The 26115-nt window shown below is 38.8% G+C and overlaps 1 protein-coding gene across 2 annotated transcripts in view; it reads right to left on the bottom strand.

The window, feature by feature from the left end:
* Positions 1–5068, bottom strand: part of PIK3C2A (phosphatidylinositol-4-phosphate 3-kinase catalytic subunit type 2 alpha) — a 118134-nt gene extending 113066 nt beyond the window's left edge. For both annotated transcript variants that reach the window (XM_079104230.1, XM_079104231.1), the window contains exon 1: positions 4916–5068. The gene's annotated coding sequence lies outside the window, so the exon portion shown is untranslated. The remainder of the gene's footprint in view (positions 1–4915) is intronic.
* Between the last annotated feature and the right edge of the window lie 21047 nt (positions 5069–26115).

Below are 26115 nucleotides of genomic sequence, written 5' to 3'. Positions count from 1 at the left end.
TAGCCTTGAGATAAAATTTCCTGAATCACCCAAATAATAAAAAGTTCTGACCATTACCCTATAAATTCTTTATTGTGGATGTCTATTCTCATGCGTTCACTTCTATCCTGTCCCATTCTTTGAAATAAGCCTCATAAATCCTTCCTTAAAGCTATACTTTGTTTCCTTACCTAAGTTTTCCCCAGTTATTCACTACATATTAAAGAAACTCTGACCTTGAGATCTCATCCTATTCTTTAGTAACAGATTAAGATCTAAATTCTTTTCAAATATCTTTCCTAATTAACTCTCATCTATTTTCAATGATACTGAAATATACCTTATATCTTTTCTTTCCTATAAACAATTTCTTTTTATACCTAAAGTACTCTCTGCTATATGAACTGTAGTTGGTCTCTTAGTTGGTGTATGAACTTGCTCATTCTTTAATACTCCAAAAAATCTGGAATGTGCTATATGAAGACATGCAATAAAAAGAACACTGGGCCTAGTACTATAAGATCTGGGTTCAATCAATACTTCTTACATTTATTATGCTAAACAAGTTACTACATCTTTGGATCTCATTTTCCTCTTCAAGAAATAAGAATATTTAATTACTAACTTCACATATGAGGGGAGCATTAGCTAAGGTATAATCATCAATCAATACAAATTTAAGAGCATTATTTAAATATTTTTGTCATACTTATCTTGTCTAAAGCCTCTAGTGTTTAACTCAACACACAGCAAATGAAGTGAATCAACAGTGCAGTTATTCATATCAACAATGTAACTGCTGCACTCTAAGACTAAAACAGAAAGTTTGTTTCTTAACAGTAAGAATGTTAGTTACATAGTATCTTCATGCATTTTCTTTGTTCTTTTTCTTTCTTTTTTTTTTTTTTTTTTTTTTTTTTAGTACTAGAGATTGAAGCCAAGGGTTTACTCACTAAACCACATCTCCAGTCCTTTTTATTTTTTCTTTTGAGATAGGGTCTAAGTTTCTGAGGCTGGCTTTGAACTTGGGATCCTCCTGCCTTAGTCTCCCAAGTCCCTGAGATTACTGGTTCCGGCCACCACATCAGACTCTTCATGCATTTTCAAAGCTAAAAAAGCAACTACTTGCTGCTAAACCAATAATAACTGCTTTCAAATCTATTAAGTGTTTTAAAAACTCACCTGTTTTTATACCCAAGTAGATAAATTTAATATTTTAAGAAATCCAAAAAGTGGTTTAAAGTTGTATAAATCTCATTTTTAATTGCCTAAAATGCCCACGTGCACAGTCTTGTTGAATCCATTACTTTAGAAATACCAAACTGCAAGTTGGGCATAGTGACACACACACTTGTAATCCCAGAGACTAGGGAGGTTGAGGCAGGAGAATCACAAGTTTGAGGCCAGCCTGGGCAATTTAGTAAGAACCTATCAGAATAAAAAACAAAAAGAGCTGGAGATGTAGTACAGTGGTAGAGGTAGAGTGCCACTGAATTCCATCTTCAGGGCAGGGGGTGAGGAGTGAGGGTGGGGGGATGTGGAGGGTGAGGGTTTGGGGGAGAGATTACAGAGAAAAGGAAGGATACAAAATACACAAAAATGCACAAAATTACTGACTCCACCAGGGGTAGGGGAAACAGTTGCTTTCAGTCTCAACCACAGTCTTACTAACAATTTATAAAATACCTAGAACAATATTTCCCAGTATGACCATTATTATCATCAAAAGAACATCATAGCCAGGCACAGAGGCACATGCTTGCTATAATCCCAGCTAGCTATTCAAAAGGCTCAGGCAGGAGCATCGCATATTCAAAGACAGACTGAGTGGTTTAGTGAGCCCTGTCACTAAATGAATGAATAAATAGAGCTGGGGCTGTAACTGAGTGGCAGAACACTTGCGTAGCATGTGCCAGGCCCTGGGTTCAACGCCCAGTACTGCCAGAAAAAAAAAAGCAAGACAGGTTACAAAACTTTTTTTTTTTTTTTTTTAAGTGCTTTGTGGACAGCATGCAGAGAAAAAGAAAAAAAGGAACACTTTTACATTGCTGGTGGGACTGTTAATTTGTACAACCACTATGGAAATCTGTATGGAGATTCCTCAAAAGATGAAGCATGGAACCACCATACAACCACTCCTCAGTATTTATCCTAAATTAAAGTCATCATACTACAGTGATACATGCATAGCCATGTTCACAGCAATACAATTCACAATAGCTAAACTATGGAACCAGTGTAGGTATCCATCAACAGAGGAATGAATAAAGAAAATGTGATATATGCATACACACACACACACACACACACACACACACACACACAATGGAGGGTTTTTTTTTTTTAACTTTTATTTTTTCATTAACTTTTTTTTGACAGTGATTTTTAAAAAGAATTTTTTTATACATGTATATAGGGTAATAATGTCTGTCTCAATCTACCGGTCATCCCATCTCCATGGGCCCCACCCCTCCCCACTCCCCTCTGTACAATCCAAAGTTCCTTCATTCTTCCCTACCCACCCACCCCCACTATGGATCAGCATTCACTTAACAGAGAAAACATTCGGCTTTTGGTTGCTTGGGATTGGCTTATTTCACTTAGCATGATCTTCTCCAATTCTATCCATTTACCTGCAAATCCCATAATTTCATTCTTCTTTAAGTCTGAGTAATATTCCACTGTATATATGTACCACATTTTCCTTATTCATTCACCTGTTGAAGGGCATCTAGGTTGCACAATGGAGTTTTATTCAGCCATAAAGAAAAATGAAATAATGTCATTTGCTGGAAAATGAATGGAACATAAGAACATTATATTAAGTGAAATAAGAAGGAAAAGAAAGGTAGAAAAAGAAATCAAAAGGAAATCAGCAGAACAGAGGAAAGGGACCAGGGAGTGGAAGAAGGGGAGGAAAGTGCAGGGGAGTGACACTGGCAAAATTCTATAGTTATACTGTGTACATGTACAAATATGTAACAACAAATCCCATCATTATGTACAACTATAATGCACCACTAAAATCATATGGAGGTAGAGGGAAAGAAATAGGGGGGGAAAAAGTGCTTTGCACCACTACTGCTCTGAAAGTTTAGTCTGATACTCTGATAAGAACGTGAGCTCTTGGGAAATTCAACACTCCCTTCAGGTATAAGTTCACTTAATGAATGTGCTGAGTTCAAAACAATGTGCTGGATTAAGGAAAGATTCCTATACACGGAAATTGGTGCAGCAATTTAAATGAAAAATTTTAAATTACTGATGGCAGAGGAAACAAAGAATCATACACTTAATAAACATAAAGTTATATATAACATAAAGTTATAGTAGTTTCTAAAATTCCTAAAGCAAGCATGCCATTTTTTTATATTCTATAAAACTGAAATAAGTGTGAAACCTGTGGATGAAAATATTAAAATATGTTGCCTATAGGTAAGTAGCATGCAAGCAACACGCATACAAAATTCAAATAGCAGAGATTTTCATAAGGAAAAATTTTGCTTTAAATATATTAATTTAGCCAAAATTTATGGAATTGGTGGATGCTCTATGTTTTGTACATATACAAAATTGCTTTTAAAATCAAGTTTGAGTTAATTAATACCTCTGTTTTCTCAAGATTATAATGCTCTTCAGAATTCAAACTGTCTTAATATTAAATATCTTCACAATTTCCTACTGCTCAACTAAAACACTTCAATCTAATTTGCAACGGTGAATAACAGCACCAAGTCCAATTATGACAGAGCTGCTACAGGCGTCCAAGGAGGCAAAGGTACAAAGTCTTCCCTGGAATCAGTGTTCCTGGACCTCTGTGCAATCTTCTCCTTTTATACTGTCTTTATCATTCCTCTAAGAACAGTCCCACCTCCAACCTTCTTGTGTCTTTGATATACTAATACAATATACTAAACGATTTTTCCAACAGGGTTTTTCAACCTAAAACCCACCTGGTAAGGTGTTAGGATATTTCTTTAATAAGTAAACGTGTTCAAAGAGTAAAGTCAATTTCGTTTCACTCAATTCAAATGCCCACTGTTTAAAGTAAAAATATAATTTAAATTTCAACTTAATTCAGGCCAACAAACGGAACTACCCCATGCTCTCTTTCACTTTATATCCAGGTTTTCCTCCTCATTTAGTTTCTTCTTCCTCATTTTCCTCCTCAATCTCTGCTTCCCCACCACCCTGAAAACAATTCCATAGCTGGAGAATCTCGTTTTCAAAGCCAAACAATTTAGTGAGGAAAATAAGTACTTTTTTCCCTTTAATTATTTATTGCTCTTCCGTCACGACTAAGGAAGGGTTAAGCGAATATTTTTAATCTGCCTTCCCAGAAAGATGATGCGCTAAATACACACAAATAATAGTACCTTTCCAAAGCAAGTGGATTCTCGACAAAAAGGGAACAAGATGGGGGTAGGGGATGCTGGGAGAAGAAAAAGAATCATTAGCCCCCAAGATCTAGCTGGGACAGGAGGTGAAAGGAGTCATAACTGAGAAGTGCAACACACACACACAAACACACACACACTCGCCAGAACTTCACAAAAGAATAGGACCGGCCACTGTGGCTCTAGTTCCGTCCCCAGGGCCCAGGGGGTGGACTCCCCTCCCGCTTAGGTCAAAACTAACTTCCCGGCGCACCCTCACCCCCGACAAGAGGGGCCTGGTAGGGGCGCGGGCCCCTCGCCCTCCCAAAGGACGGTTGGCAACCGCCTTACTGGAAGCAAGGCCGGGAGCGATGGGAGTCTAGTTGGGCAGCGCCAAGAGCACCGGACGGAGCGTCAGAGGAGGCCACCGGGAGTCTGGGGCCGGCGGCAAGGGACCCTTCTATCCCGGGATACCTCTGCGCCCTCGCAAGGCAAGGTTCCCGGTACCGGCCCCCAGCTGTACCCCGGTACTGACCCCAGATGCTACGACCGCTCCTCACCTCACACTGCCTGAGCCTCTGCCTCCACTGCAACTCGAGCCGTCGCAGCCGCCACGGTCCGAGCCATTTTCCCTCAGCTAGTCCAGCCGCCGCCGAGAGCTCCGGCGGACTCCGCAGCCAGCCAAGCACAACACGTCACTTCCGGCGGGACAAGCACCGCCTTCCGTGCCCAGGCGTCTTGCGGATTGGCTGGTGCGCGTGGCCTACCTGAGGTGGTAGGCGGGGCCGAGTCGCGCCCCGTGAGGCTGGAGCTGGGGTGGTGGGGATTTCTCCAGTGCTGGCCTTGAGCTTCCCTGTGTGCAACCCCAGACCAAGTAGCGAGCTCTCTGCATCCCCTAGCCAGACATCTCTCTGAAACCCGGCCAAGCGTCCCGGGCCTCGAAGTATCCTATTGTTCCCATGCCCTCTTCTCAGGGCTCCGTGCCCGCCTTTACTTGGACTGCGGCTCACAGAATTGGGGTAGTGGCCCCAGGCCGCGGTGAGATTAGTTTGGACTGGAAGACTGAAAGGAACAGGCAAGACAAAATCGTTCGCTCTAACCAGCATTTACCTAGTCTAAACGGAGGATGAGGTGCAGTGGAGTGTGTAATTAGTAACCCATCACGTGGTTTCTGTAAAGTGCTTGGTAGTATGTAAAGTGCTTTCACGTTAGTGTCTCATTTAGTCCTCCGCCACAGCTAGGTTCTTCTGACAATAACTCACAGCCACATAGCTTTCTGTATTACAAAATATCTCCACACCCAAACTCCATAGTAATAATACCTTCTTATGAGAACGCAATGAGATTAAGCTTGTGAAATGTTTAGCCCTCAACTGTTCACATAATAATGTGAAACAGATTGGAAAATTGTCCCCATTTTACAAATGGTGAATCTGGCTGTACAGACATGTTATAGGCAGAATCACGATTCAAATTCAGTTTCTTTGTGGTTGGTTTGTTGGTTTGGTTTGGTTTGGTTTGCGCAATGGTTGGGATTGACCCCAAGCACGGCTCTACTACTGAGCTACTCCCCAGTCCTTCTTCTTTTATTATTATTTTATTTTGAGACAGGATCTCCCTTAATTGCCCAGGTTGGCCTCAAATTTACTGTCCTTCCAAGTTGTTGGGATTATAGACACAAGACACCACATCCAGCTTTTTACGAAGAAAGAAAAGCATTTTTCAACGGGATTGTCCCTTAAATAAGGAATCAATATCTTCCAAAATTTCATTGTAATGTGGTATATTGATTTAGGTTGCAGTTCTCATTAACTCTTTCCCCATCAAAGAGGACACAGTACATAACTAGTTTAAGGATAAGGAATGACAAATTGGCAGCTTCTCCATGGAGAGCTATATGACTTCTTTTTTTTTTTTTTAAGAGGTGTAGGGATAATGTGGAGTAGACGAAGTCCTCTTGTTATAATATATGCCTACACCTCCCTGGAGATGGGAAAATTGGATGGAGTTTCTGTGACTTGTAGTCTAGCTACTTAAAAGCTGAGGCAGGAGATCACTTGAATCCAGGAATTTGAGACCCCCATCCAAAAAGAGAAAGAGAAGAAGAAAAAGCCCAATTATTTTCTAAGGAAGCCTAGAAGCAATTTTTGGCTGTGGTAACTAGCTCCTGTCCACCTATTCTCTTACTCCTAATTTTTCACCAACCCCACCAGACCTCCTGTACACAGGCATTTACTTGCAAACTTTCCACACCCTAGAAGAATGTCCCTTAGGAATCCATTTAGTTCCACAGCATTGTTCTGCTTTATCTTCTGATCAAAGGAGGAATTTCTAGAATTGGCAGTTCTTTCACAAGATTAAAAGGGGTGGGGAAAACTAATTATCTCCGGGCTTGTTTCCTACCTTCTGCCTGAGAACTGAGTGTGCCTTCAGGAAAGAAGAAAGAGGCCTTGAGAGAACACTAAGTCTTCAGGGAAGATTTACTGTTTGACTTTTTTGTATCTTATTTTTGTTTTTTAATGAGAAGTATTTTCTGGGTCAGGGAGGAGGGTACTGGTCTTTGAATCAGTTCCTTTGTTGCAGTTCTAACTTAGTTTTATTTTTGTTTTTTATGGCTTTTGAATGGCCCGTATTTGGTAGGATCTGTTAATTAGAAGGGTACCAATAAATTGAAGAGGAAGGAAAGAGTCTGATGACCCTCCAGATTTCAAGAAAGCAGCATTTGCAAATTTCAGGGTGTCAAGAATCTGAACATGTAGGCCTACCTTAGCATATCTCATCTGCCTGGCAATGGCTTGTGAATAAGCATATTAAACAAGAACATAGATACAAGAAAAAGTAAGAACTGGCACTGTTGTCATTTAGAACCAAGTGGAACATAGCTGGCACCCACTTCTCTTCTTTCCTTTCTCTCCCACTGTCTTCAGGTTTAGGACTTTATGGTAGAGAAAAGAATTGAGGAGAACGAGACAACATTTTTAGTGTTCCAACCCTAACTTTCCCCAAAGAACTTCACACCACCACAAATATTCTCATGCTTCTTCCAGTACCAAATGACAAATGGGCAACCTTTTTTCTTTTTTTTAAACTACAAGTTTGAAAATGTGGCTAACATTTATTGAGTATTTCCTAAGATCAGGCCCTGTGTTAGTGCCTTGTGAGTATTATCTCACTGAATCCCTCCAATAGCCTTAAACAGAAAGATAGCATTATATCCTTATTTTATAATTAAGATATTTGAGGACCAGAGAGGAAAGTAACTTGCCCAAAGCCACACAGCTATTAAATAGTAGAGCAGAGATCAAACCATAGCCTGGGCTCTTATAACTCACACTGCCCCTAACAAGCCGAGGGTATTTTAACAGCTAAAATAGGTTATTAATGAGTAGTTCTGTTCATCTTTCCTTCCCCAGTGCTATATTCCCATAGTATAGGAGGACTCTGTTAGGTACAGTAAGACACAATTTAAAAGTTATGGTCTCTACCTCTTAGAAATCATTACCTAAGAGAAATGACACAAAGAATAATAAATGTGTAAATGATGAAAGGATGTGAAATTTGTAAAAAGAATGGGAAATACTTGTCTTTAATTGCTCTAAGAAGGAGAGAAAGAAATGCATTGAGCCCCTGCTTTCCATATATCAAGCACCAGGCTCTGTGTTGAGAATACAGTGATAAGACATATCTCTGCCTTCATAGAGCTTAGAGTCCAATAGGGCAGACAAACATTAAACACATAACTAAGCAATTACTTAATCTTTTTGTGATAAGCAGTATGAAGGAAAACTAGTGTTCTCTGACTTAGAATGGAAGGAGGGAAGTCCTCCTCTGAGTACATAACATGAAGATGAGTCCTAAACAATGAGCAGAAATTGAGTGAGAATGGGGAGAAAAGTATCCCAGGCAGAGGGAACAGTGTGTGCAAAGACAATAAGGGGAAGGAATTTGGTTCAGCAGAGGAACTGAAAGATCAATGGTGGTGTTATATGTGGAATAAAGGGGAAGTGATATTATTATTATTATTATTATTATTATTATTATTATTAAGAGACAGAGTCTCACTCAGTTGCTGAGGCTGGCCTCAAACTTGTGGTTTTCCTGCCTCAGCCTCCTGAGTCACGAGATATGTGCCACTATGCTTGAGTGGGAAGAGATTTTAAAATGTCATAGTGAGACAAACACTTCATGCCAGGCCTCAAAAGCAGTTGTAAGAATCAACTTAGGCCTTTATCTTAAAAATGAGGGAAAGAGATTTTTTTCAAGATAACTCCATGCTGTGAAACCAAGAAAGAAGATGGACAGCTTCTCAGAGCAAGGTGGGTGAGAAAAAGGGCAGGGGGCTTTACTGGGATTTTATCCTTGGCATTCAAAGTAGTAGTAGTAGGAACTCAGGAGATTGGATATAATGAAATAAAGAAGATATCCCAGTGCCACTGCTGCGGCTGTGCCTGGAGGCACCATCCAGAGCAGTCCCTCTGTGAGCAAAATGGAGGGATAAGAAAATTAAGGGAACCTGCATTTCTAGGAGGCCTGAGGTGTATATGGTATAGAGATATCATAGATAAAAGATACTGCCCAACTAAACTGAAAGGCATGCTGCGCAATATCCTTGTGTAGAAAAGAAGCCGCATCTCTCCTGGCTGCCCATGGAGGAGAGAGGAAGGAACCATTTTGCAGCCATGGTGAGGGGGTCAGCAACCCAGGAGCCAATTCCTGGCAAACATGAGTTTTGCCCGAAATATAGGTCTGCCAAAGCCACACTACACAACATAGAATGTGCTCAAGTGACCAGGAGAAAATCAAACCTGGAGAGGGGTTCACCAGGAGAATACTGGTCATGGAAACCCACCTAACTGCCCTCCTCTGCCTCCAATCCAGGCAGTTGCAGGACCCACTGGGAGAGACACACCTGGCTGGGAATTCAAAAGGGCAGGGGTGGGAGAGATTGAGTATGGAGATTGAACCCAAGAGACCAAAATAAGACTCACCAAAAGACTCACCTCATAGGCAAAGACATCGACAGACTGAAGGTAAAAGGATGGGAAGAAGCATTTTATTCACATGGACCTTGTAAACAATTAGGGGTTTCTAGTCTCACATCAGATAAAGTGTACATCAAGCCAAAGTTAATCAGAAGGGACAACAAAGGTCATTTTATACTGGCTAAGGGTATTATACAACGAGACATAACAATAATAAATATTTATGCCCCAAACAATGTAGCATCTACATAACATCAAACAAATCCTTCTCAATTTCAAGAATAAGAGACCACAGCACAATAAACTGGGTGCTTTAACATGCCTCTCTCATCACTGGACAGACCTTCCAAACAAAAACTAAATAAAGAAGCTATAGAACTAAAAAATAAATTAATAATTTAGACTTAACAGAAATATATAGAATATCTCATCCATCAATGAATGAATACACTTTATTCTCAGCAGCACATGCATCCTTCTCTAAAATAGACCATATCTTAGGTCACAAAGCAATTCTTAGCAAAATACAAAAAATAGAGATAATACTTTGCATTCTATTAGATCTTAATGGAATGAAATTATAAATAAATGATAAAATAAAAATAGAAGTTACTCTAACACCTGGAGTCTAAATAATATACTATTCAATGAACAATGGATAACAGAAGAAATTAGGGATGTAATAAAATTACTTAGAGGTAAATAAGAAAGTGATACAACATATCAAAATCTCTGGGACACTCTGAAGATAGTTCTAAGAGGAAAGTTGATAACATTGAGCTAATTTATTAAAAGAATATAAAGTCACCAATAAATAATAAAACACAACATCTCAAAGCCCTAGAAAAAGAAGAAATCAACACCCAAAACAATAAAATACAGGACGTAATTAAAATTAGAGCTAAAATTAATGAAACTGAAACAAAAAATGTTCAAAAAAATCAATGAAACAAAAAGCTGATTCATTGGTAATCCCAGCAGCTCAGGAGGCTGAGGCAAGAGGATTGCAAGTTCAAAGCCAGTCTCAGCAACTTACTTAGGCAATAAGCAACTCAGTGAGACCTGTTTCTAAATAAAATACAAAAAAGGACTGATTATGTGGCTCAGTGGTTAAGTGCCCTGAGTTCAATCCCTCCTACCAAAAAAACAAAAACAAAAACAAAAACAAAATAAAAAACAAAGTTGATTAGTTGAAACAATAAATAAAATTGATAAACCCTTAGCCAAACTAATGAAGAGAAAGAGAGAAAAAACTCAAATTACCAAAATTTGCAATGAAAATGGAAATATCATGACAGACACTACTAAAACACAGATGATGTTCAGAAACTGTTTTGAAAATCTATACTCCAATAAAATAGAAAATCTTGAAGACATTGACACATTTCTAGAGACATATGACCTATCCAAATTGAATCAGGAAAACAGAAAATTTAAACAGATCAATTTCAAGCAATGAAATCAAAGACACCATAAATAGCCTACCAACAAAGAAAATCCCAGGGTCAGATAGATTCTCAGCAGAGTTCTAGTTCAAAGAAGAACTAACACCAATCCTCCTCAAATTATTCCATGTAATATAAAACTCATTCTATGAAGTTAGCATCACCTTGATACCAAAACCAGATAAAGACACATCAAGGAAAGAAAACTTCAGACCAATATCATGGATGAACATACATAGATGCAAAAGTTCTCAATAAAATACTGGCAAATTGGGCTGGGGTTGTGGCTCAGTGTTGGAGTGCTTGCCTAGCATGTGTGAGACACTGGTTTCAATTCTCAGCACCGCATATAAATAAATGAATAAAATAAAGGTCCATCAACATCTAAAAAAATTTTTTAAAAATACTAACAAATCATATACAAAAGCATATTCAAAGGCTAGTGCACCACGATCAAGCTGGTTCATCCCAGGATGCAAGGTTGGTTCAACATATGAAAATCAATAAATGTAATTCATCCACATCAATAGACTTAAGAATCACATGATTATCTCAATAGATGCAGAAAAAGCATTTGACAAAATATAGCATCTGTTCAAGTTCAAAACTCTAAAAAAACTAGGAATATTAGGAACATATGTCAACATTGGAAAAGTTATTTTTGTTAAAATCAAAGCCAATATTATTCTAAATGAAGAAAAATTGAAAGTATTCCCTCTAAGAACTGGAATAAGACAAGGATGCCCTCTTTCACCACTTCTATTCAACATAGTCCTTGAAACTATTAGACAAAAGAATGAAATTAAAGGGATATGAATATGAAAAGAAGAACTCAAACTATCCTTATTTGCCTACAATATGATTCAATATTTAGAAAACCCAAAAAACTCCACAAAAAAACTTCTAGAACTCATAAATTCAGCAAAGTAGCAGGATATAAAATTAATATTCACAAATCAATTGCATTCCTATACACTGATGTATAGGAACTATATATCAACTGAAATGTATAGTGAATGATGAATCAACTGAAAGAGAAATTTGGAAAACTATTCCATTCACACGAGCCTCAAAAAAAAATAAATACATGGGAATCAATCTAACAAAAGAGGTGAAAATCCTCTACAATGAAAACTACAGAACACTGAAGAAAGAAATTACAGAAGATCTTAGAAGATGGAAAGAGTGCCCATGCTCTTGGATAGGCAGAAATATTATTGTCAAAATGGCCATTCTGCTATACAGATTTAATGCAATTCCTGTTAAAATTTCATTGACTTTTTCATAGAAATAAAAAAAAGCAATCATGAAATTCATTTGGAAAAATAAAAGGCCCAGAATAGCCAAAGCAATCCTTAGGAAGAAAAGCAAAGCAGAAGGCATCACAATACCAGAGCATAAATTATACTACAGAGCTATAGTAACAAAAACAGCATGGTATTGGCACCAAAACCAACATGGAGACCAATGGAACAGAATAGAAGACACAGAGACAAACCACATAAATACAGTTATCTCATACTAGTTAAACATACATTGGAGAAAAGATAGCCTCTATCAACAAATGGTGCTGGAAAAACTGGAAATTCATATGTAGCAGAATGAAATTTAACCCCTGTCTCTCACCCTGCACAAAACTCAACTCAAAGTGAATCAAGGACTTAGGCATTAGACCAGAGACCTCGTGCCTACCAGAAGAAAATGTAGGCCCAACTCTCCATCATGTCAACCTAGGAACCAGCTTCCTCAACAAGACTCCTAAACCACAAGAAGCAAAATCAAGAGTCAAAAAATGGAATGGATTCGAACTAAAAATCTTCTGCACAGTAAAGGAAACAAGGATGTAAAGAGAGAGCCCACAGAGTGGGAGAAAATCTTTGCCACCTGTACCTAAAGATGTGCATTAATCTCCAGGATATATAAAGAACTCAAAATATTTAACACCAAAAAAACCAAATAGCCCAATCAATAAACAGACAAAGGAACTGAACAGGCACTTCACAGAAGAATACAAATGGTCAACAAATGTATGAAAAAATGTTCAACATCTCTAGCAATTAGAGAAATGAAAATTAAAACTACACTGAAATTTCATCTTACTCCAGTCAGAATGGTAATTATCAAGAATACAAGCAACAATAAATGCTGGGAGGGATGTGGGGGAAAAGTACACTCATACATTGCTGGTGGGATGGCAAATGGGTGCAACCACTCTGGAAAAAAGTATAGAGATACCTCAGAAAACTTGGAATGGAACCACTATTTGACCCAGTTACTGGTTTATACCCAAAGGACTTAAAATCAGCATACTGTAGTGACACTGTCACATCAATGTTTATAGCAGCTCAACTCACAAGAGTTAAACTGTGGAGCCAATCTAGGTGCCCCTCAACGAATGGATAAAGAAATTGTGGTGTGCATACACAATGGAATGTTAGTCATAAAGAAGATTGGAATTATGGCATTTGCTGGTAAATTAATGGAACTGGAGAGTATCATGCTAAGTGAAATAAGCCAATCCCCAAAACCAAAGGCCAAATGTTCTCTCTGATATGCGGATGTTAATATACAATAAAGGTGGGGAAGGAAGAAGAGAAGTTCAGTAGATTAGACAAAGGGGAATGAAGGGAAGGAAGAAGGGTTGGGCATAGGAAACACAGAAGAATGAATCGGTCATAACTTTCTTATGTTCATATATGCATACATGACCAGTGAAACTCCACATCATGTACAAGAATGGGACCCTAATAAGTTATACTCCATGTATGTTATAATATGTCAAAATGTACTCTACTGACATGTATGCCTAAAAAAATGAGGGGAAGAATTTTAAGCTCTCACAAGATCAGAGTTGCATTTTTATACATTTCTTAGGGTTAGGAGGAGAACAGGTTAGAGAGGTGGTAGGGAGAATTTAGATACTCCAGTTTGGAGGTAAATGCAACTATATATGGAAGTGATGGTGGTGGCTTGGATTTTGCATAAAACACTGAATACAAAGTTGAATAAACCATTGGTTCCTGTTGCAAGAGAGCTATGCCATTGACAGGCCACATTTGTGTCTTTCCACAAGGTCTGATTTTATTGAGCAACAATAAATTCACAAGCTCTACCACTTTCATTGGTTGCTAGTCACCAAGTACTTGTGGGTAGCTGGTAATCATAGGCCATGCAATCACAAGTCCTTTATTCCAATCTTAATTTCATTTTCTTGTTTGTCTTTTTGTAGTACTGCAGATCAAATCCATGGGTGTTCTGCCACTTATTTTACATTCCCAGCCCATTTTATTTTTAAATTTTGAAACAGGTCTTGCTAAGTTGCCCAGGTTAGCCTTGAACCTGTGATTCTCTTGCCTCAGCCTCCTGAGTTGCTAAGATTATAGTGCAACAACACAACCAGCTCCAATCATACTTTATACAATGATAAAAAGGAAAGAGTTAAGGCAACCACCAGGTTACAAGATCCTGTGCCAAGGGTAAAGGCTGAAATAGATACTATACAAAGACTCACTATAGGTAGTTAGATGAGGGTTTTTTTTTTATTGTAAACAAATGGGATACATGCTATTTCTCTGTTTGTACATGGCGTAAAGGCATACCATTTGTGTAATCATAAATTTACATAGGGTAATGTTTGATTCATTCTGTTATTTTTCCCTTCCCCCCACCACTCCCACCCCTCTTTTCCCTCTATACAGTCCTTCCTTCCTCCATTCTTGCCCCCCTCCCTAACCCTAACTCTAACCCTCCCTCCCCCCATTATGTGTCATCATCCACTTATTAGCAATATCATTCATCCTTTGGTTTTTTGAGATTGGCTTATCTCACTTAGCATGATATTCTCCAATTTCATCCATTTGCCTGCAAATGCCATAATTTTATCATTCTTTATGACTGAGTAATATTCCATTGTATATATATACCACAGTTTCTTTATCCATTCATCAATTGAAGGACATCTAGGTTGGTTCCACAGTCTGGCTATTGTGAATTGAGCCGCTATGAACATTGATGTGGCTGTATCTCTGTAGTATGCTGATTTTAAGTCCTTTGGGTATAGGCCAAAGAGTGGGATAGCTGGGTCAAATGGTAGGTCCATTCCAAGTTTTCTAGGGAATCTCCACACTGCTTTCCAGAGTGGCTGCACTAATTTGCAGCCCCACCAGCAATGTATGAGTGTGCCTTTCTCCCCACATCCTCGCCAACACCTGTTGTTGCTTGTATTCTTGATAATCGCCATTCTAATTGGGGTGAGATGGAATCTTAGGGTGGTTTTGATTTGCATTTCTCTTATTACTAGAGATGTTGAACATTTTTCCATATGTTTGTTGATTGCTTGTAGATCTTCTTCTGTGAAGTGTCTATTCATTTCCTTAGCCCATTTGTCGATTGGATTATTTGTATTCTTGGTGTAAAGTTTTTTGAGTTCTTTATATATTCTGGAGATTAGTGCTCTATCTGAAGTATGATTGGCAAAGATTTTCTCCCACTTTGTAGGCTCTTTCTTCGCATTGCTGATAGTTTCCTTTGCTGAGAGAAAGCTTTTTAGTTTGAATCTATCCCAGTTATTGATTCTTGCTTTTATTTCTTGTGCTATGGGAGTCCTGTTGAAGAAGTCTGGTCCTAAGCCGACATGTTGAAGATCTGGACCTACTTTTTCTTCTATAAGATGCAGGGTCTCTGGTCTGATTCTGAGGGCCTTAATCCATTTTGAGTTTAGTTTCGAGCATGGTGAGAGATATGGGTTTAGTTCCATTCTGTTGCATATGGATTTCCAATTCTCCCAGCACCATTTGTTGAAGAGGCTGTCTTTTCTCCATTGCATATTTTTGGCCCCTTTGTCTAGTATGAGAAAATTGTATTTATTTGGGTTTGTGTCCGTGTCCTCTATTCTGTACCACTGATCTTCCTTTCTATTTTGGTACCGATACTATGCCATTTTTGTTACTATTGCTTTGTAGTAGAGTTGAAGATCTGGTATTGGGATAACCCGTTTCACTCTTCCTTCTAAGGATTGCTTTAGCTATTCTGGGTTTCTTTCTTTTTTTTTTTAATTTATTTTTATTGTAAACAAATGGGATACATGTTGTTTCAGTTTGTACATGGAGTAACAGCATACCATTTGCATATTCATATATTTACATAGAGCAATGATGTTTGATTCATTCGGTTATTTTTTTCCTTCCCCCCACCCCTCCCACCTCTCTTTTCCCTCTATACAGTCCCTCCTTCCTCCATTCTTGTCCCCCTCCGACCCCCCATTAAGTGTCATCATCCGCTTATCAGTGAGATCATTCTTCTTTTGGATTTTTGAGATTGGCTTATCTCACTTAACATGATATTCTCCCATTTCATCCATTTGCCTGCAAATGCCATAATTTTATTATTCTTTATAGCTGAGTAATATTCCATTGTATATATACCACAGTTTCTTTATCCATTCATCAATTGAAGGGCATCTAGGTTGGTTCCATAGTCTGGCTATTGTGAATTGAGCCGCTATGAACATTGATGTGGCTGTATCTCTGTAGTGTGCTGATTTTAAGTCCTTTGGGTATAGGCCGAGGAGTTGGATAGCTGGGTCAAATGGTAGGTCCATTCCAAGTTTTCTAGGGAATCTCCACACTGCTTTCCAGAGTGGCTGCACTAATTTGCAGTCCCACCAGCAATGTATGAGTGTACCTTTCTCCCCACATCCTCTCCAACACCTATTGTTGCTTGTATTCTTGATAATCGCCATTCTAATCGGGGTGAGATGGAATCTTAGGGTAGTTTTGATTTGCATTTCTCTTATTACTAAAGATGTTGAACATTTTTTCATATATCTGTTGATTGCTTGTACATCTTCTTCTGTGAAGTGTCTGTTTATTTCCTTAGCCCATTTGTTGTTTGGATTATTTGTATTCTTAGTGTAGAGTTTTTTGAGTTCTTTATAGATTCTGGAAATTAGTGCTCTATCTGAAGTATGAGTGGCAAAGATATTCTCCCACTCTGTAGGCTCTCTCTTCGCATTACTGATAGTTTCCTTTGCTGAGAGAAAGCTTTTTAGTTTGACTCTATCCCAGTTGTTGATTCTTGCTTTTATTTCTTGTGCTATGGGAGTCCTGCTAAGGAAGTCTGATCCTAAGCCAACAAGGTGAAGATTTGGACCTACTTTTTCTTCAATAAGATGCAGAGTCTCTGGTCTGATTTCAAGGTCCTTGATCCATTGTGAGTTGAGTTTTGTGCAGGGTGAGAGATAGGGGTTTAGTTTCATTCTGTTGCATATGGATTTCCAGTTTTCCCAGCACCATTTGTTGAAGAGGCTATCTTTTCTCCATTGCATATTTTTGGCCCCTTTGTCTAGTATGAGAAAATTGTATTTATTTGGGTTTGTGTCCGTGTCCTCTATTCTGTACCATTGATCTACCTGTCTATTTTGGTGCCAATACCATGCTGTTTTTGTTACTATTGCTTTGTAGTATAGTTGAAGTTCTGGTATTGTGTTACCCCTGTTTCATTCTTCCTGCTAAGGATTGCTTTAGCTATTCTGGGTTTCTTATTCTTCCAGATGAATTTCATAATTCCTTGCTCTATTTCTGTAAGGTACGTCATTGGGATTTTAATTGGAATTGCATTGAATCTGTATAGCACTTTAGGTAGTATGGCCATTTTGACAATATTAATTCTTCCTATCCAAGAACATGGGAGATCTTTCCATCTTCTAAGGTTTTCTTCAATTTCTTGCTTTAGTGTTCTGTAGTTCTCATTGTAGAGGTTTTTCACCTCTTTTGTGAGATTGATTCCCAAGTATTTTATTTTTTTCGAGGCTATTGTGAATGGGGTAGTTTTCCTAATTATTCTTTCCAAAGATTCATCACTTATGTATAAAAATGCATTAGATTTGTGTGCATTGATCTTATATCCTGCTACTTTACTGAATTCACTTATGAGTTCTAAAAGTTTTCTGGTGGAATTTCCTGATTCCTCTAAATATATAATCATATCATCAGCAAATAGGGATAGTTTGAGTTCTTCTTTTCCTCTTCGTATCCCTTTAATTTCTTTGGTCTGTCTAATTGCTCTGGCTAGAGTTTCAAGGACGACATTGAATAGAAGTGGTGAAAGAGGGCATCCCTGCCTTGTTCCAGTTTTTTGGGGGAATGATTTCAGTTTTTCACCATTTAGAATGATATTAGCCATGAGCTTAGCATAAATGGCCTTTACAATGTTAAGGAATGTTCCCACTATCCCTATTTTTTCTAGTGTTTTGAGCATGAAGGGGTGCTGTATTTTATCAAATGCTTTTTCTGCATCTATTGAAATAATCATGTGATTCTTGACTTTAAGTCTACTGATATGGTGAATTACATTTATTGATTTCCTGATGTTGAACCAACCTTGCATCCCTGGGATGAAACCCATTTGATCATGGTGCACTATCTTTTTAATATGTTTTTGTATGCGATTTGCTAAAATTTTGTTGAGAATTTTTGCATTGATGTTCATTAAGGATATTGGTCTGAAATTTTCTTTCCTCAATGTGTCTCTGTCTGGTTTAGGTATCAGTGTGATATTGGCTTCATAGAATGAGTTTGGGAGGGTTCCCTCCTCTTCTATTTTATGGAATACTTTGAGAAGTATTGGAATGAGCTCTTCTTGAAGGGTTTTGTAGACCTCGGCTGAGAACCCATGTGGTCCTGGACTTTTCTTTGTTGGTAGGCTTTTGATGACTTCTTCTATTTCATTACTTGAAATTGGTCTATTTAAATTGTGTATGTCCTCCTCGTTCAGTTTATAGGGAATTCATATGTCTCTAGAAACCTGTTGATGTCTTCGAAATTTTCTATTTTGTTGGAGTATAGATTTTCAAAATAGCTTCTAATTATGTTTTGTATTTCAATCGTGTCTGTTGTGATATTTCCTTGTTCATTCCGAATCTTAGTGATTTGGGTTTTCTCTCGTCTTCTCTTTGTTAGTGTGGCTAAAGGTTTATCAATTTTGTTTATTTTTTCGAAGAACCAACTATTTATTTTGTCAATTTTTTATATAGTTTCTTTTGTTTCAATTTCGTTGATTTCAACTCTGATTTTAACTATTTCCTGTCTTCTACTACTTTTGGTGCTGGTCTGTTCTTCTTTTTCTAGGGCTTTGAGCTGTAGTGTTAGGTCGTTTATTTGTTGAGTTTTACTTCTTTTATTAAATGCGCTCCATGAAATAAATTTCCCTCTAAGTACTGCTTTCATAGTGTCCCAGAGATTTTGATATGATATTTCTTTGTTCTCATTTACCTCTAAGAATTTTTTAATTTCCTTCCTAATATCTTCTGTTATCCATTCATCATGTAATAAATATTGTTTAATCTCCAGGTGTTGGAGTAGCTTCTGTTTTTTACTCTTTCATTTATTTCTAACTTCAATCCATTATGATCTGATAGAATACAAGATAGTGTCTCTATCTTCTTGTATTTGCTAACATTAGCTTGTGGCATAATATATGGTCTATTTTAGAGAAGGATCCATGTGCTGCTGAGAAGAAAGTGTATTCGCTCTTGGTTGGATAGTATACTCTATAAATGTCTGTTAAGTCTAAATTATTGATTGTGTTATTGAGATCTATGGTTTCTTTATTCAATTTTTGTTTGGAAGATCTGTCCAGTGGTGAGAGAGGCGTGTTAAAATCACCTAGTATTATTGTGTTATGGTCTATTTGGTTTCTGAAATTGAGAAGGATTTGTTTGACATACATGGATGAGCCACTGTTTGGGGCATAGATGTTTATGATTGTTATATCTTGTTGATTTATGCTTCCCTTAAGCAGTATGAAATGTCCTTCTTTATCCCTTCTGACTAACTTTGGCTTGAAGTCCACATTATCTGAAATGAGGATGGATACTCCAGCTTTTTTGCTGAGTCCATGTGCATGGTATGTTTTTCCCCATCCTTTCACCTTTAGTCTATGGGTATCTTTTTCTATGAGGTGAGTCTCTTGCAGGCAACATATTGCTGGATCTTTCTTTTTAATCCAATCTGCCAGTCTGTGTCTTTTGATTGATGAATTCAGGCCATTAACATTCAGGGTTATTATTGAGATATGATTTGTATTCCCGGTCATTTGGTTCATTTATTTTATTTATTTATTTATTTATTTATTTATTTGACACGACTTGGTTCCTCCTTTATTTGACAATTCCTTTAGGATAATTCCTCCCTTTGCTGATTTGCTTCTTTGTTTTTCATCTCTTCCTCATGGAATATTTTGCTGAGAATGTTCTGTAATGCTGGCTTTCTTTTTGTAAATTCTTTTAGCTTTTGTTTCTCATGGAAGGATTTTATTTCATCGTCAAATTTGAAGGTAAGTTTTGCTGGGTATAAGATTCTTGGTTGGCATCCATTTTCTTTCAGAGCTTGAAAAATGTTATTCCAGGCCCTTCTAGCTTTTAGGGTCTGGATTGAAAAATCTGCTGATATCCATATTGGTTCCCCCCTGAATGTAATTTGGTTCTTTTCTCTCACAGCCTTTAAAATTCTGTCTTTATTTTGTATGTTAGGTATTTTCATTATAATGTGCCTTGGTGTGGGTCTGTTGTAATTTTGTGTATTTGGAGTCCTATAAGCCTCTTGAACTTGATTTTACGTTTCATTCTTCAGATTTGGGAAATTTTCTGATATTATTTCATTGAATAGATTGTTCATTCCTTTGGTTTGTTTTTCTAAGCCTTCCTCAATCCCAATAATTCTTAAATTTGGCCTTTTCATGATATCCCATAGTTCTTGTAGATTCTGTTCATGATTTCTTACCATCGTCTCTGTTTGTTCAACTTTGTTTTCATTAAATATTTTGTCTTCAATGTCTGAGGTTCTGTCTTCCAGATGTCCTATCCTATTGGATATGCTTTCTATGGAGTTCTTAATTTGGTTTATTGTTTCCTTCATTTCAAGGATTTCTGTTTGTTTGTTTTTCAATATCTCTAACTCTTTATTGAAATGATCTTTTGCTTCCTGTATTTGCTCTTTTAACTGTTGATTGGTGCGATCATTCAATGCCTGCATTTGCTCTTTCATCTCATCATTCAGTGTGTGCATTTGCTCCTTCATCTCATCGTTTGCTTCCCTGATCATTTTAATTATGTATATTCTGAACTCCTTTTCTGTCATTTCTTCTGCCATGCTGTCATTGAGTTTTATTGATGTAACATCTAGATTTGTTTGGGGCATTTTTTTCCCTTGTTTTCTCATATTGTTCAGGTATCAGTGGATCGCTGAGATATTGCAGATTTCCTCTATTGACTTTTAATGTCCCTGAAGATTTCTAGTATATCCCCTCTTAGTCTTCAGTGGGCTGAAGCCTTGGAGGAAGTTGATAGTGCGGTGCTCCACAAGGAAGCTGCCTCTCTAGGGGTGGTGGCCTTCAGGTGGGGTATATTCCCTGCTAGTGGAAAAGAGGTGCCTCCACTTGTTGACCAATGTTCATCCAAAGGGGAACTAGGCTGCGGGCTGAGGCAAGGCCTGTTTGGGCCTGTGTGTCTGGTTTTACCATCCTTGTGGGAAAACCTCACCCGGCAGGGAAGACTCACCCGGTGGGGAGGTCTCGCTGGTCAGTTCTCCTCCTAGAGGTTCCCCTCAATCCACAACTACTGCCTGGGCTGGGCTCCTTCCTCTGCAATGTTCCCAGGGGCCCGGGCCTACCTCCTGGGCCTGGGAGCCTCACCCTTCGCAGACAAGTCTCCTTAGGCTGCCCCTCCTCAGAGAATCTGCCCGCAGTCCTAGAACCTTCGCTCCACCCCTAAGCGTGTCTCTGTGCGGCTCTTCCACCAAGAAGCCTCCTAGGTCCTGGGACCCTGCTCTGCACCTAATCGCCTGGCTATGCAGCCCCTCCTCTGAGCAGCCACCTGGAGCCCCGTACAATCGCTCTGAGTCCCAGCTACCCACCGCACGCCTCTTCCTCTGGACAGCCACCCAGTGTTCTGGTGCGGTCACTAGGATTCCAAGCAACTCACTGCACGCCTCCTCCTCCTGCCAACCGCCTGTAGCCCTGGGCAGTCACTCCTAGTCCATGTGACCCGCCCCATTCCTCCTCCTCCGGGCAGCCCCCTGGTGTTCAGGAGCAGTCGCTTTGATTCCAAACAACTCACCACTCACCTCCTCTGAGCAGCTGCCTGGAGCTCCAACGCAGTCACTGCAAGACCAAGCGACCCGCCGCGCTCCTCCTCCTCCTCCAGGCAGCCCCCCAGTGTTCAGAAGCAGTTGCTCTGAGTCCAAACAGAGCAGCAGCTCCTCCTCTGGCAACCGCCTGTAGCTCTGGTGCAGTCACTCCGAGTCCAAGTGGCCGCACTCTTCCTCCTCCTCCTCCTCCTCCAGGCAGGCCCTGGTGTTCAGGAGTGGTCGCTCTGAGTCCAAACAGCTCTCTTCGCAGCTTCTCCTCTGGGCAGCAGCCAGAGCCCCAGTGGTTGCTCCGAGTCCCAGTGCTGTGCTGAGCGGCCTCCTCTACAATGCTCCCAGTTGTCCGCGTTCACTGCTCCAGTGGGGGGAGGGGTGTCTCGCCGGGCAGCTCTACTCCACAAAGTTCCCTGCATTCATGGACTACTGCCCCATCCGGACGCCTCCCCAATGGGAGAGACTCACCCGGCGCCTTTGAGTTGGTCCCAAGTCTCTCAATATCTCCTCTTTTGAATCCTGAGTCCTGGAGCAACATGAAATGCAGCCACGCTCTAGTCCACCGTCTTGAAAAACCTAGATGAGGGTTTTAATGAGCCAGTTCCACAAAGTTGTCAAGGCAGGATCAGGGAAGATTGCAGTTTCAGAGTCAGAGTGTCAGCTTACAATGACCTATGTGTTATCACAGGAGAACAACATTGGCTGAAGCTTGGGGATAGAGAATTAGAATTTCATCACTGTGGTGATTTTCCTGGTGAAGGCTCATAACAAGTGACCAGCTGATGGGGTCAGTGTTCTACTGTGTCCAGTCTTGTGGTATTCTTCCTTTTATGGATCTCAAGTTAGGAGGTTGCTTTATTTGGTGGTCTGGTGTATTTGATAGATAATTTCATGTGCCTGGCTTATCTGATAGGGGTTTGATATGCCCATGTATTCATATGCTTTTGATTTAATTTGATAAGTACATAAGTGATCATTTTAATTTTTAATTTTTATTTTTTGCTGTACAGGTGATCAAATGTAGGGCCTCATGAGTGCTAGGCAAGCACTTTAACACTGAGTTACATCACTAGCTTTGTGTGGTCATTTTATTAGCACAATTAGTTTATCACTTGTACCTCATGGTCATACTAGGCATATGGCAATTGTTTACTTGTACAAACAAAGTGTACAATTATTCTACCTTGGGTCTTGTACTCGAAATGGACTAACTTTTGAGTTCTGTGAGGAACGTGCCTGTTTCAAGCCTTACTTCTTGGCTTGTAGATCTGTCTGTCTTCTTGCATCTTCATGTCTTCTTCCCTTCTTAATTTTCTCTGTCCAAATTTCCTCTTCTTATAAGAACATCAGTCACATTGGATTAGGTACCATTAGCATGATATAATTTTATCTTGATTACCTCTATAAAGATCCTATGTCCAGATAAGGACACATTCTGGGACATTAAGGGTGAGACTTCATCAGATAAAGGGAGACACAATTCAATCCATAAATCATATGGTAGAAAAGAGTGAATACAACCTAAATGTCTATCAATAGGGAATGAGTCAAATTGGTGATGATATGTCATAAAATGGAAAAACACAGTTATTTAAAAAACGTACTGTTGGGGCTTGGGGTATAATCCAGGAGTAAAGTGTGTGCTTAGTATAAACATGACCCTGGGTTCATTCTCTAGTTTCCCCCCCCCACAAAAAAAAATGTGCCAATAAGGAAAAGTTTCCAACATGGAATTATCTCTAATATAGTCTGTTCTTTTTTCCTTTTTACTGGTGCATTATGATTATACGTGACTGTGGGATTCATTGTTACATATTTGTACATGCACATACTGTAACTGTATAATGTCAATTTCATTCCCCTTCCAAATATTTTATAAATAGAAAAAGATGAGTTGCAAAATAATTTGTTGCAGGCCAATATTTATGTTTTAAAACATGCAGTGTGTTGTAATAGTGCAGCATACCTCTGGAATGGTACACAAGAAACTGCTAATAGTGGCTGTCTATAAAGAGAAACTGGAAGGCTAGGTACTAAGATGAAATGAAATGAAATATAAAAGGAGGGACCTTCCTTTTTATTACATAATCCTTTTGTGCAGGCTGACATTGCTACTATGAGCATGCACTGCTTACAAACTAAAAGAGAAAGGTGTGTATTGTGTAGTAAGAGAATTTAGTAATTTGGACATGTGGTATATTTAGTATGTTTAGACCATAATGGATAGCTTTTGATTAAAAGCTGAATAAGGGGTTGGGGCTGTAGCTCAGTGGCAGAGCACTTGCCTTGCATGTGTGAGGCTCTGGTTTCAATCCTTATCACCATATAAAAATAGACAAAGGCATTCTGTCCATCAACAACTACAAAAAAAGTTTTTTTAAAAAAGCTGAATGATCAAGAAAAATGAAGACAATGAAACACAAGTTTGCTTGGAAGTAATGTAAAACAGTTCAGGATATACATGGAGTTATGTAGACTAAGAGGGACTGATGAAGGATGGGCTACTGATACATAGTTCTTATGTTATAAACCTGTTATAAGGTTGTAGTAGAGTTGTTATCAGTCCTTCAAGGGCATGTGTCCAGGATTTCCTAGCACAGTTCCAATATTATATTGAATTGAGTTCAGTAAAAACACTGATTGAGATCAGCAAGGGGTGAGCTTGGGTGCAAGGGAAACAAAGGTGCATATAATCTTGACCAGTCCTGGAAAAGCTTACAGTCTAACCAACACAAAACAGAATAGAAAAACACAAAAGTTACACAACAGAAATACACTGTGGTAAAAGCGATGGTAAAATTGTGTACTGGGTACCAGCACAGGAGGAGCACCCAAGCCACCTGGAGGGTGGGTTAAGGGAGGTTAAGGGAGGCTCCCAGAGAAAGTGGCCCGGGATAATGAGTAAGAGTTGGTCAGGTAAAGGTGGAAAATGATGCTTTAGGCAGAAGGAAGAACCTAAGCAAGGATATAGGGACTTTAGAATGGCTTGGGGATGCATGGAATCTAAATATTTGCAATGAAAGTGATAGTTTAAATAGATGACTGAAAGTTATTTAAATCTATAGAGCTTTACGTATTTTTTCATGTGTATATATTAGCAGATTTGTTTTAACCCTTTTTCATATGATGAGTCCTAATTTTTAATGGGAAAATATGGTCACCATGGTTGATAGTAATCTCTCTTTTCTGAAATCCAGTTCCAGTTACTTCCTAGTATAATCCTTAATTACCTTATATTTTAGGGTGCTTTTAAGTTGTTTTGTAATTGTAAGCTTCCTTTCATCTAGTGAATTTTTACTAAGTGTCAGGTATTATCCTCAGCCTTATGTACACAAAATTAATTTGAAGACTAAATTTATTATCATTACTATCTTCAACTTCTCCAAGACAAATTCATAAGTTCCCTCAGGGTAGAAATCAAGGTTTATATCTGTTTTTTCTTCTCACAACTTCCCACCCAGCTTCTCCCCATTTACCAGTCCCCCCATAATATTTTCTTCTTGACCTAATGCCCTCTCTAGCATCTGCCTCTTTCTGTGGTTCCTATTGTAACAATATTCAAAAGAAATATCTATAATTGCTGATTCAGTGGTCTTTCCCCATTAGGCTTTCAACCCCTCTATATCCTGAAATGTCTCTTATCAAGTCATTAGTGACCTATATCTTGCTAAGTCAAGTCAACCCATCTTTCTGTACCACTCAGCAGTTTTTGATTTTTATGACCACTCCCTCCTGGAAGGGCTTTGTTCTCTAAAGTTTCCATAATACAGGCCCATCTAATTTTTCTTCTACTTCTTTATCTACTTTTTTAGTCTCTTGTCAGCCTCTTTTCCTTTATGAGATCTCTGAAGGTAGATCTCCAAAACTTAGTCTTTATATTTTTTTTCTTTGTACTAAGTAGGTGAGTGCATCAAGTCCTGTGGTTTTTAGTAACATTCCTAGGTAAATGATTCTCAAATTTATATATCCAGCCCCCAAGATCTCCTCTGAATTCTAAACTCTCCATTTGGATGTTTGGTTCCTCAAAATTAAGATAAGCACAAATGAGTACCCTCAATTTATCACCCCATATCTGTTCTCCACTTTCCCATTCTCTTCATCTCCCCAAGATTTACCCGTCTCAATAACTGGTACCATCAGTCCAGCTACATAGGCCAGAAAGTCAGGAGTCATCCTTGATTCCTCTCAGCTCCCACCC

The sequence above is a fragment of the Sciurus vulgaris genome (assembly GCF_902686455.1).
Source record: "Sciurus vulgaris genome assembly, chromosome: 11".
In the NCBI taxonomy this organism is placed as follows: domain Eukaryota; kingdom Metazoa; phylum Chordata; class Mammalia; order Rodentia; family Sciuridae; genus Sciurus; species Sciurus vulgaris.
This window is presented reverse-complemented; position numbering and strand designations above follow the sequence as displayed.